Here is an 8439-nt window from a genome sequence, read left to right on the forward strand (position 1 = left end):
TGAAATTGTTTCATATAATACTTAATGAAATTGTTTCATGTATTTCTCTAAAATTAATGAAACTATTTCATGTATTTATATAAAAATTAAAATAATGAAGATGATAATATCTATGATTAACACCTTCTACAATAAAAATGATTAATCAACCTCTCATAATTACAAAAAAATGAACAAAATGAAAAATTATGATTGGTTGAATGAGGTTTGCACGGTTTGTACAAATTGAGTGGTTTGCATTTGATCGCTCCCCTACACACACATACATACATACATATATATATATATATATATATATACACACATACATACATATGGGCCAATCAAGGGAGAACGTTGTAGTTTGTGAGGTTCATTCTCAACCACAAATCAAAAATTTTAATTAGAAAATTAATAATTTTGGTAACTTTGACATAAAACTTCAAATAATGGTATTTTAAATATTTTAGAATTTTTATCTCTCCCTTATCCGTGTGTACATTCCATTTGTGATACCAACTGTATATACGTTGAGATACATTAATTAAGATCATTTTCTGTATATGCCCATTGATACTTGTCCACTATGGTACCAACGGTATACACGTTGTGATACCATATAATACACTCTAAACAACGAAAACACACAATGTGATACAAAGAAAGAAATGAAACAACAAAAAATATTGATCCAGCAGAAGCAACGGCTAGGGCATGGACAATAACAGATCCGGAGGTAGACCTTCTACTAAAGTACCATCCTCATAGTGTGATCCTTTACAGAAATAAAGTTTTTTTTATTGCTTCATTAATATTGCTACTTTGTGTTACTAGCACCAAAGATCCAAAGATAACACGGTGCAAAGAATTATGGATTTCCTATATATTTGAGTTATGAGTTTCCTATTTATGGAGATAATAAATTAATTAAATGCATCTATGAGTTGTCTTTTTTATTCCTAAATCATTTGTTTCTATTTATTTAATAAATAACATAATTATTTTAAATGAGTGGCTCAAATTGTATCTCACGGTTATTACAAATTATTAAGTTCTCATTTAATTACGCCTTATACACACACACACTATATTATTTAGCAGCTTAACCGGATATTGTTGAAGAGAGAGATAAATTTGTATGCTTAACATACGTCTTAAAGAAGTTCAGCTTTCCCCTCCCTTCCCTAGCAATAGCATACCTCCCTCCTCCACTTTCCTCCAAACGCACCTCCACACCCCTCTAAAATCTCTCCTGAAATTTGATTTCATTTCTACGATAATCAGTTTATTTGATTTGTTTATTTGAACAACCCACTCCCCCTCCACTACAAGAATAATGACTATTTCCAGCGCCATTTCTGACGGACGGATTCCGCCAGAAATATTCTGGGGGATTTTCGTGGGACTTCAAAAAAGTCGACTTCTATTGACTTCCGCCGGAAATCTGCAGGAAAAATTAGACTGATTAAATTTCCGGTGGATATCCGGTGGACTACTCAATTAATTATATTGGACTTGTATTTTAATTTAATCAAAATCATTTACCGGCGGATTTCCGGCGAAAAATTAAATAATCTTTTAAAATTATTATCCGCCGGAAAGTTATTTGAAATTAAAAATTGGTTTTTACATTTTCCGGTAAATTTCCGGCGGAAAATTAATTAATCTTTCTAAATTATTATCCGCCAGAAATTTATTTGAAATTAAAAATCATTTTTAACATTTTCTGGCGGAAAAATAATAAATCTTTTTAAAAAATAAATCCGCCGGAATTTTTTTTGTAATTAAAATCATTTTTAACATTTTCCGGCGCATTTCCGGCTGAAAAATAATAAATCTTTTTAAAAAATAAATCCGCCGGAAATCTGCCGGAAATTTATTTGAAATAAAAATCATTTTTAACTTTTTCTAGCCGATTTTCGGCCGATTTATTTTTTTTCCCATTTTCAAACTTCTCTTTTCTTAATGGATCGTATTGGGCTTTAACGGATGTTAATCGGGCTTTAATGGATAGTATTGGGCTTTAACGGTTCTTTTGGGCTTTAATGGATGTTAGTTTGGCTTTACTGGATCGTATCGAGTTTGAACGATTTTATTGGGCTTTAAGGAATGTTAGTTGGGATTTAATGGATCGTATTGCGCTTTAACGGATGTTAGTTGAGATTTAATGGATCGTATTGGGTTTTAACGAATGTTAGTTGTGCTTTAATGGATCGTATTGGGCTTTAATGATTCTATTGGGCTTTAATGGATCGTATTGGGTTTTAATAGATCGTATTAGGCTTTAATGGATCGCATTGGTCTTTCATGAACCGTATTGGATTTTGATAAGAGCGATTGGGCATTAATATATCGTATTGGGCTTTAATGAAATGATTGGGCTTTAATGAAATGATTGAGCTTTAATGAACCGTATTGTGCTTTAATGGATCGTATTGGGCTTTAATGGATCGTATTGGGCTTTAATGAACCGTATTGGATTTTGATAGATTGATTGGGCATTAATTGATTGTATTGGGCTTTAATGGATCGTATCGGCTTTAATGGACCGTATTGGGCTTTAATGGACCGTATTGGACTTTAATGGAACGTATTGGGTTTTAATGAACCGTATTGGGTTTTGATAGATGAATTGGGCATTAATGGATCGTATTGGGTATTAATGGATTGAATTGGGCTTTAATGGAACGATTGGGCTTTAATGAACCGTATTGGATTTTGATAGACCGATTGGGCATTAATGAACCGTATTGGGTTTTGATAGACCGATTGGAATTGTACGATTACACGCATAAGAAGAGGTCGAGTGGAGATGCCACATCTACAGATTATGGGGGGTACGTGACCTCTAAGTGTAGCCAAGTCATGGTAAGTATATCTATCTATTTTAATGTATAAAATTGGATACGTAACTATCTATCTAGGTTGGGTAAACGTTCGATACGTTTAAATTAAGATCTAGTTTAGGTTGTCATTTGGTGGACAAACATTAAGATTGTTTAAGTTAGAAATTTCATATGTATCAATATTTAGTTTGGGTTGCCATTTGTTGGGCAAACGCTAGGATTGTTTTGGCTACAATTTTCGTATGTAAGACTATTGTTTTGTCTGGAAACGTCCAATTTACAGCTGTCATGCTGTCAAAATTGACTTGTAATCTTTTTTAAACCATATATAGGATGACTATTCAACGGGTCTCACCCAAAGATATGGTGATGATCCCTCCATATATCCCTTAGTTGATAAAGAGTTGTGGGAGCAGGCGATTGCGGGGAAGCAAGAAAGGTCTTTTATTTGGGTTTGGGTACAACCAAGATCTCAATTGGGTCTTGACTGGTACACAGAAGGTGGTTCATCTTCAGAGGGTCGGGTATGTGCATCTTTTGCTTTGATGATGTTTATCGATTTACTTTATAATTCATATTATATATTATAACGTTGTATTTATTTGATAGGAAATTGAAACCTTAAGGACCCAACTTAGAGCGATGGCTGGCGGTGGAGGATCGACGTTTGACGGAGGAGGAGCGACAACGGGTGGATGAGGAGGGACGGTGACAGAAGGAAAGCAACAGGATAAACAACTTCAAGATATGGTTGCTTTGGTTAGACAGCTCAGTCAATCTCAACATTTCCCTTCGCCAAGTTATTGAATATTGTCTTTTTGTTTGAAACAATTTAGTTTTTGTTTTTAACAATTTAGTTTTTGTTTGGTTGGGATAATTGTCGTTTACTTTAATGTATGATATTTAGTTCTATTTCACTTTTTTAGTTTTTTTTTAATATTATACAGATTTACAGGTTTAAATACATGTTTTAAATATTATTTGTAAAAATAATCTAAAATTAATATTTATATACTTTTCCGGCGGATTTCTGACGGAGGTATCCGCCGGTAATTTTTCAAATATAAAAATACATTTTTTAAAAATAAATTTAAAATTAATATTTATATACTTTTCCGGCGGCGGAGGTATCTGCCGTAATTTTTTAAATTTTAAAATATATATTTTTTTTTAAATAACTTTCTTTTCCGGCAGAAAGATTGATGACGGACACATCCGCCAGTAAATTAAATTTTTTTTAAAAGACTTAAACATTTTTTTTAATTTAATCATGATTTTATAAATAAACCGGCGAGAAATTTCCGGCGGCCGTGATCCGCTGAAAAATGGTAAAATCCGCCGGTGGCTCCGTCGGAAAATAAATCATCAGCGCCACTTTTTCCGGCGACCTTATCCGTCGGAAAAATTAATTTCTAGCGGATTTCGAGTCCCCTGTTTGGTAGTGCTCACATCCCTGAAATCAAACCGATACACATAGGGATATTTGCAATTGTCATCGTCATTTCTCTATTGTTGTTTGCCGGACAAGAAGACAATTATTAAGTGAATTTCATTTGTTCATTACGGAGCATTAAGATCTTAAGGTGTATATGCTACCAATCTTTAATTTCTATTTGGGTTCCCCAACAAAACTACGACTTGGTTTTTGATGTTGAACTTAGTACTTTTCAATTGCAAATTCGGCATGGTTTTGGTTTATAACAGATACATTCTAGCCATTGATATCGACTACAAACGTCAATGCAGTTTGCAAATTCTTTTGCAAAATAACATATTTTTGTCATTGTAAAGTTGAAGCGCATCCTCGCAAGCACTCTCGATTTTGAGGGTTAATGGCTCTTTGAAATCTCATCAGGAGCTGGAGATCTCTCTCCCGAAGGTTAGTTTGTGTAGTCTCAACTCTACATCTAAAAGTTTTGAAGCATCAGATGGTTCATTCAAATGCCTAGAACCCTAATCCTAAAACCTAAAGTCTTTGGTTCCAACACCTGGTAAACCTGATAAGTATTATTCTATTAATCTTATTACATCATTTTCTTAACCATTTTCCCTAGTTTTATTTGCCCATTAGTGTCTTAATTGAGTCTTTTTATGTCTTTTTCATATATTTGTAGTAATAATGTTAATTCCCTGTTTTACAGGTTTTTGATTATTTTTTAGCCCAGTCCTACGGCAGTCCTCCAGGACCAGGAGTGGCAAGGTCCTATAGTACATGTCCGAGAGCTGAAAATCTGCTTGGGCCGTGGAGAAATTGGTTGATCCATAGAGGAGGCGTGGTCAACGACCTTAGGCCCGGTCAAAGCTCAGTTTTGAAGAAGCTTTTGTCTTATTAGTTGGCACCCATTATGTGATCTTCCTTAGCCTATATAAAGAAGGCTTAAGGCTTGTTTTAAAACACTTTTGTCATACTTTCTACCATTTAACACTTGTGATATTAGTGATAATTGCTCTCTAGAATATTGCTTTCGGTTCTAAGCTTTCGGTTTACGTTGTTTGACTTTTCAAGAACCAACTTTTGTAGTTATGCTTTTCATTCTCAAATTTTAATTCAAGTATTCGTGTTTAATCTTCATCTCATTTCTGTTCTAAGTTACATTACGTTTTCTTATCTTTTACGAGTTATGAATTAATCGATCGTTGTTGCTKTACATCGGATCTCATCCGTTGTGGCTCACGGTTAATTTACGTAGACTAAATAATCTATTTTTACGAGTTTGCAAGTAATCTTTCGGTCTTTGTAACGAAACTTGTTTTGCAAGTTTCGTTACTTAGTTTGCAAGTTTTCTTCAAAAGTCAACTCTATTTTCCAAGGTTTTCTTATGTCACCTCCTCATCACATCAAAGTACCATTTCTCATCTCATCATGTACTTTCTTTCATTATTATGATTAGATTAATATTAATTAATATTATTTAGTTATTAATAATTTATATTTCAATATTTATATTTCAGTATTTATATTTCAGTCATTTATATTTCAGTCATTTATAATTCAGTCATTTATAATTCAGTCATTTATATTTCAGTCCTTTACATTTCAGTCTTTACTTTACTGCAATTTACATTTCTGTCATTTAATTTCCAGTACTTTACTTTCAGTCATTTACATTTCTGTCATTTAATTTCCAGTACTTTAAATTTCAGTATTTCCATTTCCTGTAATTTACTTTCTGTAATTTATTTTCTGCAATTTACTTTACCGTCTCAGTTATTTATTTTTCAGTCCTTACATCCTTCGAGAGAAGAAACCGAGCAATGATGGGCTAACGTCTTAGCTTGGGGTGTAACGGGAAATTAAGACCAAAGCCGATGTGAAAGTAMAAAKGTGTCTTATTAGCATTATAGTCTACTATTTATTTCAGGTGCTTAATATTTCATTTGATGATTACATTAAAATTAATTGGCAACTAATTTTGTGTATAAAAATGTATTGACTTTCAAAACCTGAGGTAATAGGAGAAGGCTATAAATAGCTTTAGTGTCTGACAAACGCTATACTCCTACGGTGTAGGATGGTAACAYTGTGTTGTGCTAGGATTCACGACGTCTAACATAAATGATATCGTATCGATAGCACGTTGACCGGTGTGTGCTCTTGGGAGGCCGTCTGACCCGATAGTTGATACTGTTATAGTTATATAAAATCATTTATTGATTTTAGATAATTGTGACAGGAATGCTATGTCACTTTTTTGCTGAATCATTTGTTTAATGTCTTAATCAACTGTTGCACTATGTGCTTCTTCTTAAGACTGATATTTTCTTAGTTGTTAATCAAACCTCCCCATTTTAGATAAATCAAATCCCTCGATTCGCCATCTGAAATTAATTTTTATAAACTGGACTTTTGAAATAACTTTACAAGTTATCTCTGTGGGAACGATATCTGGTACTTTACCATTATTACTTGTTACGAGACGACAGTAGTTCGAGGTGTATACTTGCGCCGAGTTCTATTTTTTTGTTGGAATCTAAGATTGAATAAACCGACGAGCAAAACCCTAAAACCTTCACTCTTTTGATTGATGTTTATTGGTTAATGCTTTAATTTATTAATCAATTAATCTTTTTCATTGTTCATCAACTATCTGCCTCACAGATTTACAGGAGCAATCTTGCTTTGAGATTGAATGCCTCTATGGATTGTTGGTAGAAAGGAACTGCTTCAATGCTTGTAACGAAACCTAAGGATGGCAGTGATCCATTCAAAGTCTTTCTGCAGAAATTCCAAACATGAAGCGTACTTCATCCCAGACATTATTGTATTCTAGAATTTCAACCTTGTGAAGTCTTTGTGGTGCATAACTCCATGATGTGGCCAATTTTGTTCCACATTTTGAGGTATAATTATATGTGCATCGGCATTGTTTTTTTCTATTTTCTATTTTCTTGTTTCTTTTTTCTTTCTTCTCTTGGTAATATTTTGGGATGAGTTTCAATCCCTTACTCTTTTTCGATGATTAAATATAGGGGTTGAAGTATTAGAAACTTAATTACCTTTGAGTTTTAATTTTGAGAGGTGTTTCCTTCTTCTATATAGTTTTTATGCTCTTTTTAATTTCACGTGCAGACCGGACCATGTGAAACAATTGTAGTGCTTGAATTGTCGGTGAATGCTTTAAAAATTCACCTGGATTTTATGTTTTTTAAGAGAAACTTATTTTACTATTTCGTTAAATAACATATACCCCTTCTTTCTATTACTACCAAATAGGTCCGTATTGTCAAAAATCTTCCAGCCTAGTGGTAAAGGCTTGGGAGGGGAGTGTTGGCGACATTTAAGTGGGGCCATGTTTAGCCTCCAAATTTGCCGGGGATTAGTCGGGTTTTGACCCGGACACCCTTACAAAAAAAAATAATAATAAAAAAAAAATAGGTCCGTATTTCCGGCGATCAATTTCGTCGGAAAACAGAGTTTCCGGCAGTGGATTTGACCTACCAGAAAATACAAATACAGGCGATGGAAAAACATTTCCGGTGGATTTAACCTGCCAGAAATACGCGGCATTGTCGATTTTTCTACAAAGTAATATTAGAAAACATACAACAATAATTCAAGTATACAATACAATGTGAGATTCCATACATTAACAAATGTCAAACACAAACATTTGCTAGACAAGTTCATAAAGGCTCCAAATAAATAAGTAAACATGAAAACAATAAAGATTTAAAACTACTACACAAAATTTACTAAGATTAAATTTAACATAGTATTTAATCATTTGATGAGTGATCAGACAAATCAAGTAATTCGTCGTTAAAGTCGCTATCCGAATCTTGGAACTCTTTTTATTCGTCATCAATCTCTTCAACATGTGAGTTGTCTCGAAGATCATTGGCAACTTCGATGTTGTCTTCGCCTATGACAAGATGGATGAGTTTTTGCACATCTTCATTTCCCCCATAGGTGTTATTTTGTGATTTTCTTGGAAGAAGTGGTTCCCCGTCTACAGTTTCAATAGTGAGGTACTTTTGGTGTACTCAATGCTAACCATAGACCCTTCTTGGCTTTATCTTCACCACTGACCACCAATCTCTTAATGAGTTTGATAGACATGGTACATAATAGACTTGTTCAGCTTGTGATGCTAAGATAAACGGGTTATCTGAA

This window comes from Cynara cardunculus (genome assembly GCF_001531365.2).
Source record: "Cynara cardunculus var. scolymus isolate 2C chromosome LG 13, CcrdV1, whole genome shotgun sequence".
NCBI classification, from domain to species: Eukaryota; Viridiplantae; Streptophyta; class Magnoliopsida; order Asterales; family Asteraceae; genus Cynara; species Cynara cardunculus.